Raw genomic sequence first — 14511 nt, 5'->3', positions numbered from 1 at the left:
GAACTTAGCAGATAACAACAGAATATTTTATAACTAGGATATGCAACATCCTCAGAATCAAATAGAACCATCTCTAAGATACAACAAATTGCAGGTCAAAATTAAGAGTCTCAAAATATAAATGATAATATATTTTGTATGTTATTGCATTGTAGAGCAACTCAAAAGTAGAAACTGAATAAATAATTAGATTTTAAAAATCCACACCTGTGCTGGATATGTGGCTCAGCAGTTAGGATCATTTATTATTCTGAGGATCTTGATTATATTCCCAGCACCTGCATCAGACAGCTCAAAAACACCAACAATGCCAAGTTTAGGGTTTAAAAGGTTCTCTTCTGGCTTTCTTGGGTGCCTGTTTATATGGGGTGTACATGAATTCATACAAGGTATATACATATATATCAAGCTAAATAATAGATTTCATAAGATATACTGCTGAACTGTCTGTGGATTATTGAAAATAATCATTCAATTAAACTTATAGATATAGTAGAATCAAATGAAAATGAAAACAAACCTTACTAGAACATTTAAGATATAGTTAGGAAGTTCTAATAGGAAAATAATTTTCAAAGATATTTTATTATTTCTTCCTATTGAATGTAAATTTTTTTCTCACATAATATATTCTGGTTACATTTTCTCTTTTTCCTAACCCTTGTAGTTTCTGTCCGCCTATCCTCCAAACCAGATACACCCCTTTCTGTTTCTCATTAGAAAACAAACAGACTTTTAAGGAATAATAGAAAATAAAGCAAAACTAACACATCAGAACTGAAGAGAAAGCACAAGAAACAAAGACTCCCCTCGATCTCACCCTCATGAATCCCATATGAACACCAAACTAGAAGTCGTAATATATATATGCAGAGGTCTTGATTCAGACCACTGCAGGCCATAAGCATGCTGCCTCAGTCTCTGTGACTTTGTATGTGTTTTGATCATATTGATAATGAAGGCCTTGTCTTGATGTGGGATTCTCCTCTCTACACCATTGGTTAATAAAGAAGCTGCTTTCAGCCAGTGGTTTAACAGAATATAGCCAGGCTGGAAAAGATATACAGAGAGAGTAGGAGGAGTCAGTGAGATGCCAGGTAGGGGCCTCAAAAGAAGACAGATGGTTTACCAGTAAACCACAAGTATAAATACAAAATAATGGAAATGGGATCATTTAAGATGTAAGAGCTAGCTAGAAATATACGTAAGCTATTGGTCAAACAATATTGCAATCAATACAGAATTATGTATGATTATTTTAGGAGTCTGGGCAGCCGGGAAGCAAAGGAGTAGCCTCCACCAATATTGTCCAGTTGATATTCTCCATTCTCTCTGGCTCTTACACTCTTCCAAGATATTCATTGAGCCCCGATGAGAGGGATTTGATGGAGATAACCCAAATAGAGCTGAGTGTTCCGAGGTCTCTCACTCTCTGCATAATGTCTGATTGTAAGTCTCTGTACTTGATCCTGTACTAATGTAAGAATTTCTCAGGTGATGATTAAACAAGATAGTAATCTATGAGTATAACAGAATGTCGTTAAGAGTCAATTCATTACTACATTTAATTTTGTTTTTTAGACCAGTATTATCTGATTTTACTGTAGGTTAACAGGTTGTCTAATCTCAGGTTTGTACTCACCAAAGTAGTGTCAGATATGGGTCCCACCTTATAAAGTGGATCTTAAGTGAAATCACACATCAATTTGCTGCTTCTTTACAAGTTTGTACCAGGACAATAGTGTTGATCGAAGGGTTTATTGCTGGGTTGGTTTTTGGATTTTTCTTTTGGTATCATATAGAATACCTTCCTGTATCAAAGATATTGAAACATGGGGATTAATGTTTTATGTAGGTACGACTCAAATTCTCAAGGTTCAGTAAGTTCTGTAGGTATTATCTTCAGCAATGAGGTTTTTTTGAAATCAATTTGTGGAAAGCAAACTAGTCTTGGCCATAGCCTGGCATTTTTTTTGAGACTTGCTACGGAAAATTTTTGCTAACAACTCAATTAGATGTATGCCAATTCTGGTACTGGATGTTTCACTTCATGACAAGAGATAATCAAAGCATTGCCCCATTATTTCACAAATTTATTTAGACATTCTTTATAAACCTGCATATATATATTTTATATACATATATATATATTTCACTAAATTGAAAATAAATTTTATGTATGAACATATATGTATATATATGTGTGTGTGTGTATTTATGAAGGTTCTACTGTTATCAGTTTTCCATATTACCCCTCAAATGACCCTTAATTTCAGTTGTTAGTTCAAAAGGGGTTTGTGTGCTATATATCAACCAGAGGATTAATATCAAGAATATATACAGAATTGGGAGATTTATATGCATATGTAATCTTCCCAAGGAATAGAACAATAATTGAGTAGATTTAAGAAATTCAAATACCTAATAAATTTTTGTTGAAATTTTCAACATCATTAGCTGTCAGGAAATGAAAATTATACTGAATTGAAATTCTAACAGTCCTCACTTAGAACTATGATCATCAAGAATAAAAAGGACAAATGCTGGCAAAGATATGGGAAAAATGACCCTTTTCACTGCGAATGGATATCCAAACTGATGTAGTCATTATGAAAATATTACTATGGGTTCACTAAGAATGAAATGCAGAAATACCATACTACCCTGCAATAACAATTCTGGTTGAGCAAATACAGAGGACTATATGGACAGATATGTGTTTATTACTGCATTATTACTTAGATTTACAACAGATAGAAGCATGTAGATAGGGTAGCAAATGTAGAATTTTATTCAGCCCCAAAGAAAAATAAATAAATTATGAAATATTCTCTGCATTACAGCTAGTATTCACCTATGAGTGGGTACATACCATGCCTATATTTCTGATATTGGGTTACCTCTCTCACGATGGTTTCTTCTAGTTCAGTCTAGGTGCATGCAAATTTCAAGATGTCATTTTCTTTTTACCACTGAGTAGCACTCCATTGTATAAATGCATCACATTTCTTTATTCATTTTTGATGAAGGGAATTTAGGTTGTTTCCAGTTTCTGGCTATTACAAATAATGCTACTATGAACATAATTGAATAAATAAATGTCCTTGTAGTATGATTGAGCATCTGTTGAGTACATGCCCACGAGTAGTATTGTTGGGTCTTGCAGCAGGTTGATTCCAAATTTTCTGAGAAACCACCACAACCCCAGAGAAGCTAAGTAAGAAGGGGAGCCCTAAAAGAAACCTATATAGGTCTCTCTTGGAAGGGGAAATAGACAAGACCTCCTAAGAAAATTGAGAGTGTGGGCATGGGGGTGTAGGGAAGGTGGAAGAGGAGGAGGGTGAAAGGGGAGGAGGAAAGAGAACTTGAGGGAATGGGATAGTCGATATGGGGGAAGGACAGAGATGGAGAGCAAGGAAAGAGATATCTTGATTGAGGGAGCAATTATGGGACTAGCAAGAAACATGGCACTAGATAAATTCCCTGGAATCTACAACAATGACCCCAACTAAGTAGTAGTGGAGAGGGTACCTCAACAAATTGATGTCTTAAAGTCATCATAGAAACTCCATTCACCAAATGATGGAAGCAGATGATGAAATCCACAGTGTAGCTATGGGTTGAGCTCCCAAAGTCCAGTTGAAGAGTGGGAGGAGTGAGAATAAGAGCAAAGAGGTCAAGACCATGATGGGGATACCCACTGAAACAGCATATATGAGCTAATGGAAGCTCACCAACTCTGGCCTAACAGAGAGGGAACCAGCATAGGACAAAACTAGGTCCTTGGAATGTGGTTGACAGTTGAATGGCTAGGGCAGACTGTGGAGCCACTGACAGTGAGACCAGGATTTATCCCTGTTTGTTCAGGCGTTTTAGAACTTATTATCTCTAAAGGATACCTTGCTCAGTCTAGATATTGTGGGAATGTCCTTGGTCCAGCCTCAAAGCAAAGTGCTAGACTTTTTGCGCTCCTGATGGGAAGCCTTACCCTCTCTGAGGATAGATGGGGGATGGGATGAAAGCAAAGTGGAGACACTTGGAGGAGGGGAGGGAGTGTGTAGTGGTTTCAGCATGCAAAATGAGAAAAAATTGTTTTTTAAATAAGTTAAAACTAAAAATTATGAAATATACAAGAACATGGATACTTATTAATAGTAGAATAATAGAAACCATTAGTAAGTAAAATTAAGTCAGGCTCAGAAAGATAGATATTTGTGCCTTGTCGAGTGTTGATATAAGGGCTTTTGCCTTATCATATTGTGTTTTGTTTATTACTGTATGGCTTTCATCTCTTCAGGGCCTGTTCTTTTCTGAAAAGTATATGGAGGGAGAGTGGATCTAGATGAGATGAGTGGGGGTTCTGGGAGGATTGGAGAGAGAGAATAATGTGGTCAGTATATAGTGTACAAGAGAAAAATCTCTTTTCAAAGACAAACCACAAAATCACAGAATACCTCATCTGAATCTTATGTGTGTTTATATCTATGTGTGCATGTGGATGTATATGTGTTCAACATTTGTATGGGTCATGAAAACAGAGTGGTAATCATGTGGTAAAGAGTGGACCGTAAATGAGGGAAAGGGAGTGTGGGGATGGCACACAAATGGCCAGGAAACAGAGGCAGAACACTGAGGGGAAGGACAGGGATCAGAAGCATCAGAAGGCGAGGCAAAAGATAAAGTCAGGGAAGATGGACAAAAAAAAGATGATGCATAAAAATGCCACAAAGGATTTATGCTATCTTAAGATATACTATAAAATATTATGTTTTTCTTAAAGTTTAATGTATTATTATTTTTATTCTTCAGAAGTTTAAATCAATCACCCTGCGTGAAACCCGACCCCTTCAGAGTAATCCGCTGCATTTTAAAATATAGTCACTTAATAAGGAAGTAGTTATTGATAAAGAAAGGTTCTGTTTATTTCTTTAAATGCACAAAATGATGTCTGGGTGTATACTTAAGGTAAACAATAGTTGACGAACAATATCAATTATACTGTTGTATTGTGAAATAAAAAGTTATATTGACAATTCCACTTTTCATGTTGGAACATGCTTTGAGGAGTGCAGTAAAATTTAATGATGTAAGACATAAAATATAGGAAATGAAGAAATGACATGAGAGTTGTTTACACGCTGCTAAATTTGAAATCTTTGCATCAAATTACATAGGTAAATAAAACCTGCATATAGTGGACCAAATTCAGTAGAGCTCTGAGTTGAAACCTTGATTGTATCTAAGCAGAACATGAAGTTGAGTAGAAAAGGAGGTAGGAAGAAGTTTAAGGAGAGGATACAACATAATAATGCATACATTTAAAAATAAACAATGAAAAACAAAAGAAATGTCAAGTCATAGGTAAAATATTCAATAAATTTAACTTCTCATAGAGAACTTGACTGAGACCTTAAAGAAGTGTCTGTATGCTCATACATGGATAAGGATGTGTGTGTGTGTGTACTTGTGTAGAAATAATTCTTTAGAAATTTTTGGTTCTGCTTTATGATCTGCTATATAATTTTATTCCTTCATTGTTTCCCTAGCAAATATAACACTTAGTCCTTCCTCCATCTGTCCTAGCTAGGATTTTGTCGCTGTGATAAACACCATGACCAAAAGCAACTTAAAAAGACAAGACTTATTTCAATTTACAGCTCACAGTCCTTCGTTGAGCGATGTCAAGGTAGGATCTTAGGCAGGGAATGCAGAAGAACTGTGGAGAAGGAGCTCTGTTTTCTGGCTTGCTCCCCATTCCCCTTCCAGCCTGCTTTTTAATACAAGCCAGCAGCAACTGTCCAGGGTTGTCAATGCACACAAGGACCTCCCTAGGTTCCACGTATATTGTTAGTTAAGAAAAATCCCTGCAGACCTGCCTACAGGCAAATGTGCCGAGGGGGTTTCTCAACTGAGGTTTTCTCTTGCCAGGTGATCCTAGTTTGTGTTGACACAACACAGACACACAGACAAAAATCAATGCAAAAACAGAGACAGTGCAGTCCTCCACAGGCCTGTCCCAGTCAAATCCTTCTATATCAAACTACTACAGATGGAAAAATTTGGCAACGTGGCACTTTTTGTTAGAAGATTGGTACTACAATGAGAACTCAATCTTTGCTGGCAGGCTATAAATGTATCATGATGAAAGCCTATATACAACTTCCATTATTTCCATGAGAGTACTTTATATAAGAAAGATGTGGAGAAACTGGAGGAATGGTCCAGTGTGTAGGTAGCTTTGCTACTTTCTCAGAGGGTCCAGGATTGGTGTCCATCACACATGTGTGATGCTTTACAACTGTCTCTAACTAGGACTCCAACTAAACCAGTACCCTTTTCTTGGAATGTGGGAACCTTCTCTTACATGTATAGGCATATACACAACAAAAAATAAATAAAATAAATATTTTTAAAAGAAAAAATGAGGATTTAGGAAAATATGGTTTCATTAATAGTAAGAAAATTGTACAATAAGTATATATATATATATAAAATCAAGAATAGTAAATAAAAACTTACTATGTATTCATTATATCAATTATCTTATATCATTATCTTATTTCATCCATCCAGTAAAAATTAAAATAAAAACACTGAGAAAAGTACTGATCACAAACAAATTTTTTAAAAAAGTGTTAGTTAGGGAGAAATTTTAAAATTCAGACTATCACAGGTTTGTTTGGAATAATGTGAGTAGAAGGAATATTCAGAATCAATAAACCCAATTCAATATAGTATAATGTTTCTATTTATTTACGAGGTTGGAAATGAAGCTGTTATCAGCCAGTAATAGGCAGTTAATGCCATCTTGCAATCCAATTATTTCAGTTTTGGAAATTGCTGGCTTCTATTTGGTATATGCTTAATTTTGTCTATTCAGGTAAATAAGAGTTAATAGCCAGAATGTGAATTTGCCACAGCAGATAATTAGTGTAATCTGTTATGTATGAAAGCTAAGCTGGCAGAATTCTGTTTTTAATAACGCTCATGGTATCAAATCACCAATTTCTCATCGTGGCTGCAAAATGCACAGATGGGCAAGGACTCAGTCCTCCTTTGCAATTTATTTGTTTTTTCAAAAGAACCTACTGAGACTATTCTTCTATTATTTCAATATCCAGAATAACAATAAAATCTAGTGACTGAAATATTTTATTTCAACTTGAGATACCCTCTCTTATTTATTATGGTGATCAACTCTTAGCACACCAATTATCTATCTCCCCTCCATTATATATCTATTTTACATTTTGGCATGATACATAAACAGTAGAACAATGTTACACCAAATAATATTTTGAAAAGTAATACATACATAGTCCTACTCTGATATAATACAAAGCAGATCAGCATATTTAGTACTTATTTTATTACAATGCTTTATATTTTAGACAACTACTACTTATAATAATGTAAAAATAACAATATATTATTTATAAATTTATCATTGGAATCAATTCATGATGTTTAGATGTTTAGAGACTCCTTATTGCTGTATAAAAGACAGAGAATACATGATAACTGATGTCTAACAAAAAAATAATCTGTCAAGTATTTTACTGGTATGAGAATTAAACTCTTATTTTGTAAAGTACATTGGTGAAGCCCTCACTAAAACTGCAGCTAGGAAAGTAATTGCTCTTCCAGAAACTTCTCTGATAAGTTTGTACATATCAGATATTTGTATGGAATATGTAACAGGAAATAAATCTGTCAATTTTTAGACTAACAATTATGGATAATTTAAACTCTTTTTTTCCTGAATGCTCTTTTTTCTGTTTATGCATATTCTTGTATATTTATATAAAACATCAATTTAACACATTCACAATTTTGAAAAGTTAGTTTTTCATGTTGCATTTATTATGTAATATATTAGGTTAAAAAATTAATATAGAATATATTTAATTTGGTCCACTCTACTGTCTCTCTATCTCCCTCTTGCTATCCAAGTACTTTATTTTTAGTGGAAAAAATTATCACAAATGCAACTGTGGCAAAATATGTATATTTCACAGACATTATTAGAGCTTTTTTCTGATATAAAGGATTTGTAGATAAGACAGTATTTCCAGGTTTCTGTTTCTGTTGTTGTTTTTGATGGGGATATATTCTCATTGTTGTTGAATATTTTGGATAATATAGATATGGAGGGGGATGGAATAAGGTGGGAATTCAGGAAGGGAGAGAATATGGAGAAATAGAGAGGAAGAAGGAAAGAGGGCTGAGAAATTTAGTGGGGATACAATGAGAAAGGTAAGAAACCTACAACATACGAGAGAAAAGAACACAGGGATAGCAAAATAGGATCTGAATTTGAATTTGTTTCTAGTACTTTGTTTCATAGAACATTTGTAGCTAACATGGATGAAGTGTTGTTCAAGCTACTATGTACTTGAAATATACAAGGAATGTAGCTCCTTGAGCCTGGGAGTGAGCTGAAGAGTGAGCCAGGAACCATTGCCCCTTCACTGTTTCCTGCTTCAGGTTTTGCGTGAGTCCATACCATTATGTCCTTATTGAAGGACTGCGAACTGGAAAATGAAATAAATACCTTCTTGCGGGGCGCCATCCTGTCCAGCAGGAATGAACCCCACCAAAAACGAGAATTCCTTCTCTGGTCACATCTTTATTTGGAGCATTCCCTTGAGGAAAATTGGGGGAAGGGAAGATAGAGCAGGGACGAGAGAAAGCTTAGAGAGAGGAAGTAGGGTCCCGAGGCATCTGCTTTTAAACGGTGGAGCGGCTTGAACGCTGTCCTGATTGGTTAATGCCATTCTGCTGGTCTGAGCATGTGCAGGCAAGGGTGCAGGCAGGGTTGCTCAGCCCCACATGGCTACCTCCAAACTGCAGGACCACCTGTGCCTCCAGGTGGCTCCCAACATCTCCCCCTAATTATTGTCTTTAAGAGCAATAAGGCAAAACTATTTTCCAATCTGGTCCCCACCTAGACGCAGCATGCCAAGGATATCTCTGCTCCCACCCATCTCCAAGGAGGGAGAAAGGCAGAATAGAGTCAGTCAGAAAATTGTTAAGAGATAAGAGGTTGCACAGGGTGTTGCTCAAGGCGATAACGTGAGACAGCTGCTCTTGACATCGCCCAGAAGGTCATCTCTGCTGCCTCCTCTGCACGAATCTTCCACAGCAGGACACTCAGCATCCACTGGGTCATCTTCTTTATCTCTCTTGTCAGTCTCGCTGGCATCCAGATGTATGTCAGCATTCCTAGAAAAACATAAACAAAACTCTCCTCCCAAATTAACATTTAAGAGTACTAAAAACTCTCAGTGTAAAAATTCAGCACAATCAGTACTGGAAGTAGGCTGGTTTTGAACTTAGAGACTTGCATGTCTCCGTTTCAAAGAGCAAATCTTGTTTGTCTGTACCAGCAAAATTTTGAATTAAAAATTAAGTGTATAGAATGCAAGAGAAATCCTTTCTCTGGGGGAAGCTGTCACTGGTAGTGTAGTCCCCCTCTATTGTTTAAAAACCAAAGCAGTTGTCATTGGGAATTGACCTCATTACAGATGGTTGTGAGCCACCATGTGGTTGCCGGGAATTGAACTCAGGACCTTTGGAAGAGCAGGCAATGCTCTTAACCACTGAGCCAACTCTCCAGCCCCCCTATTCAGATGGAAAAAACCTCTAGGTAGCATTGTTTATCTCACCAGGTGCCTCAGGCAAAAGGTCCGCCTTTCTTTGTTACCTAGGATACGGTAACCAGGTAAACATGCCTTTATTATGATAATCAGGACCAGTTCTTTGAGGGAGAATGGACGTCGCTCATCAATCTGGCTACTTCCTGCTGACGAAGGGACGTTGTTTAGGGGATAAATGTTTTTATCTGACTGAATTTTTGGCGACAAATGTTTTTATCTGACTGAATTCTTGGCGACCTTGACTGAGGGCGGCAGCAGCGGCGCGGCGGTTGCCCCGCCTCTGAGGCCCATTGTGGTGCGCTCCGCATGGCCCAAAGGCATGGCTCCGCCCCGGGCCGTGCGCGCCCTGCCTCACCTCAGGCATCGAATTCGCACCGCCAAGCTGTGAGTCTCCGGCGAGGGGGGCATCCGCCCACCCGTGGGGGGGCTTCTCCTGCCCGGTCCGCCCGCGCGCAGAGCCCCGTTCTCTGGGAACTCACCTCCCCGCTCGCCCATGTTGCTATGGAAACACAGTTTTTCCGCAGAGCCGATTCAGCTCCTCTCTGCTTTCTATGGCGCCGCTGCTCACCACGCAGCTTCCGCCTCAGTCAGGCGAGTCCGCTCAGGTGCTGAAAAAGTCCTCCAAAAACCATAGCCCCGCCAGAAGGCCGGGACATATAGCCTCTGATGTCACACGGACTTTAGCCTGCCCGTCGCCATGGCGATCTGGCTTTCCGTAGGCCCCCAGCAAACTCCCCGCCAGCAACCGGTTGCGTCTCCCTCCTGAGTAGCTGGGATCACAGGTGTGCACCACCGTGCCTGGCCCACTTCCGTGTTTCTAATCAGGCATTACCGCTCAAAGGCGGGCCGGCTGCCGCCAGCACTCTCAGCACGATCAAGCAGCTTGTCTTTCTCAGTCAAAAATTAAAGTTTTTTGTACGTGAGAGCCAGAGACTGAGCTCTCTTAACAAAATTAGGCGAAAATCACCTCAGAAACTCTGTGGCTCTTTAAGAACAGGGAAGGCAGTGATCAAGCTCGCCTCCCTGCGAGACTGTTGCCTCCAGTCTCTAACAGCGAGTACGCAGGTGGACGGAGAGGGAGCGGAAGCCGCGGTCTCCCGTACCCCATCGTCCTCAAAGTCCCGCCTTAGTTACCTCGCCTTTTTTGCTGCTGTTTACATTCCTCCTGCACTGAACTTAAGGGATTTTTCTTCCCCGTTGCTTTCTGTACCTTCTTTCAGATACCTTAACTTTGATTTTTTTTGTATTTTTTTTTCTATTTAGGCCTATCCTTTGAAATTCCTTTTTACATTTCTTTTCCTCCCCTTTCTGGGGATTCACAGACGTCACTCACCGCTCCATGTTCTCAGAGTTCTGAAATTCAAGGCTCTCTGTGCTGGTGTCTGATCTTGGCTTTTTCTCCCGGGCTTTCTCAGGGTCCCCCGGCGTAGTTGTCAGGGTCCCTCAGCGTCCCGGAGTTTCGAGCACCAGTTGCGGGGCGCCATCCTGTCCAGCAGGAATGAACCCCACCAAAAACGAGAATTCCTTCTCTGGTCACATCTTTATTTGGAGCATTCCCTTGAGGAAAATTGGGGGAAGGGAAGATAGAGCAGGGACGAGAGAAAGCTTAGAGAGAGGAAGTAGGGTCCCGAGGCATCTGCTTTTAAACGGTGGAGCGGCTTGAACGCTGTCCTGATTGGTTAATGCCATTCTGCTGGTCTGAGCATGTGCAGGCAAGGGTGCAGGCAGGGTTGCTCAGCCCCACATGGCTACCTCCAAACTGCAGGACCACCTGTGCCTCCAGGTGGCTCCCAACACCTTCTGCCTCAGGTGGCTTTGGTCAGTGTTCTATCATAGCAACAGAGAACAAACTAGAAGAGATACAAGAGTGTTTGAAGAAGCTGCCTTTGGGTAATACACGATATTTTGCTTATTTAATGAATTTTCATCTAAACTTCACTCAATGGCCCTTTTCCAAAACAAGGTAAAAATCTATGGGTTGTAGATATTAATATTTATTAATATTTAAATCTGTTTATTTTTATAATTTCATATTTAAATAAATCATTTTTATAATTGTACTCAAAACTGCCCTTTTCGTTTTAAAAGCTTTTATCCTCTGTTTATTCTACTTGTCCTTGCTCTAATTCTTTTGCAATAGGTTACTTGAACTACTTTTTATAATTGTATTGTTTATGGAATACATATTTTCAGAAATGTTAACTTTACCCATATATACATTCATTTTTTAAGTGTTTCCATTGTTATTTTATAATTTTACATACAGCATATAGGAACTGGAGAGATGGCTCAGCTATTTAGAGTTCTTGCTATTCTTAGAGAGGACTTGCATTTGGTTCCAGTCAGTGCACACATTGCAAAGCTCACAAGCTCCTGTAACTCAACATCCAGGGCACTTAATTCCCACTTAAGGTGCCTTAATTATTTCTTCACTATTCATGTATAATCACACCACACATTGTCATATATTTTGCTCTACATTTTTATGATTTTTAAAAAAGATATCCATTTTACATTTCAACCACTGTTCTCCCCTTCACCTCTTCCCCCTCCTTGTCTTCACTCCAGCCTACTTTTCAGACACTCCTCCCAAAGGGTAAGGGCTTTCATGGGGTGTCAACAAAGCGTGGCCTATTAAGCTGAGACAGGACCAAGCCCATTCCCCCTGCATTAAGGCTGAGCATGGCTTCCCAATAGGAAATGAACTCCAATAGGCTAACTTATCCACCAGGGATAGATCCAAGTCCTACTTCCAAGGGCTCCTCAGATAGAACAAGCTATACAATTGTCTCCCACAGGCAGAGGGCCTACTTCATTCCCTTGGATGCTACACAGCACGTTCATGAGTTCCCACAAGCTTGGTCTGTGTAGATTTGTCCTTCATGATCTTGACATTCCTTGCTCATATATTCTCTCTTCCCTCTCTTTGACTGGATTCTTGGAACTCAGCCAGGTGCTTGGTTATGGCTCTCTACAACGGTTCCACCAATAACTGAAGGAAGTCTTTATGATGATAGTTTGGGTTTTTGCCAATCTGATTGTAGGGGAAAGCCAGTTCAAGCACCCTCTCAACTATTGCTAGGATTCTTAACTGAGGTCATCCTTGGATATTCCTGGTAGTTTCCCTAGCACCAAGTTTCTCCTAATCCCATATTGGTTCTCTCTATCAAGATATCTCTTCCATTGCTCTCCATCCTTCCCCCAACTTGATAGTCTGCTCCCTCATGTTCTGATCCCCCATCCCCTCCCCTTTACCACCTCTCTTTGACCACATTTTACCCAGGAGATCCCAATTACCCTTCCCAGGGCTATCCATTTGTCCCTCATAGGAACTTTCTGTAGAAAGAGGTCGCTTGTTCGTCCGGGCCGCCCAGAACTGCTAAAAATAAATATAAATGTCCCTCTTTTGCAGGCTTCATATTCCAGGATTAAAAGGTTTCAAATGTAACTTCACAGTTTTAAATTTCCTCTAATCATGTTCTAAAGTGTTCAGGCCTTTTAACCTAAAGCTTTCCTGGAGTGTGATATCTACTAAACATGGACTGAAAAAGAAAAGAGAGAGAGGTGGGGGGGGGGGACAAAGAAAAGGAGGAAGAAGAAGAAAAAGAGAAAGTTGTCCCATGTGTGTACTTTCTTTCTTCAAGTTTTTAAAATTTCTTCGTGTATACTTTCTCTATTTGCAGAACTTCCTTAGGCCATTCTGTTAGAGAAAATCTCCTGATAACAAATTCCCTTATTTTCCCTTCATCTGAGAATGTTTTGGATCACTTCGCTGGTATGAAGAATATTTTTGGTGCCCTTGACATTCTGGTTGACAGTTATTTCTTTAATGATGTGAAAATAATGTGGCATAAGCTTCTAGACTTCCTCTCATATGAAGAAAAATAAAAGATCTCAGGTTATCAGAACTTTTCTTCTCTTGCACAGGTCAGGCATGATTTTCTTTGGAAATTATTCACATTTTTTCTTATTTTTTTCAGATTTTACGTTGATTTTAATGTTTCAGTATAAATATTTCTTTGAGTCCAATCTCTTTGAAGTCCCTTCAATTTTGCATCAGTAAATTTATAGCTTTGACAAAACTAGAAATATTCTGGTAATTATTTTTCAATTCAGTTATTAGTCTGGCTATCTTTCTCAGTCCTCCAGAGAAGCTCAAGAAGAAAATGTTGAATATTTTACCGTTACTTGAGTCCCTGACTTTCTGCTTTTAGTTTATTTTCTCTATTGTGATTTATTTTGAAAAATATATAGGTGTTTTTCTTCCACTTCAATGAAACTTGCATCTCTTGAAAAGAAGAACTCTTTTCATTGTGCTGATTTATCAACTTGCTCACAATTCAATTGGTAACTACATGATTTTGTAGCATTTTCTTTGATTCATAATGTTTCTATTTCTTTGTTGGTGTATTTGCTTATTTTCAAGGATTTTATTTTTAATTAAACATTGTAATTGTTATGTAGATCATTGTGGCTCTGACTGTTAACCATACAAAAATATCTATAGCTTATATTTCATTGATTTTTTATAATTTTATTTATTTTTGAAAATTATACATATGTTATATATATGTGGTATTTATGAATTAGCATATTATATATAATTTGTATGTAATTTTGATTATACATATTTCCAGTTTTTCCATTTCAGTGCTCCCTGGGTCTCCAGCAACATATACAAATCCTCATGTTTTTTCTTCTTTTTTTTTTTTCGTTTAAGAAATATAATCTCCTGGATCTAGTTAGAACTTTACATATGCATGTGAATAAAGGGCATCCACTAGAGCATGGACAGGATATTTTTAGCTACACGACACCTTTTGATCATAAAATTATCAACTATCAATAACTC

The 14511-nt window shown here is 38.2% G+C and overlaps 1 long non-coding RNA gene across 1 annotated transcript; it reads right to left on the bottom strand.

The window, feature by feature from the left end:
• Positions 1 to 8609: 8609 nt before the first annotated feature.
• LOC148118317 (uncharacterized) lies at positions 8610 to 11447 on the bottom strand. The gene is made up of 2 exons (XR_015736209.1): positions 10993 to 11447; positions 8610 to 9225 (listed from the first exon to the last, which is right to left on the bottom strand). It is a non-coding gene; the product is annotated as an uncharacterized LOC148118317 (long non-coding RNA).
• Positions 11448 to 14511: the final 3064 nt, after the last annotated feature.

Source organism: Myodes glareolus, chromosome 23 (assembly GCF_982192425.1).
Source record: "Myodes glareolus chromosome 23, mMyoGla1.1, whole genome shotgun sequence".
Classification (NCBI taxonomy): domain Eukaryota; kingdom Metazoa; phylum Chordata; class Mammalia; order Rodentia; family Cricetidae; genus Myodes; species Myodes glareolus.
Note: the sequence above shows the minus strand (reverse complement) of the source record. Positions and strands in the feature narration are given on the sequence as shown.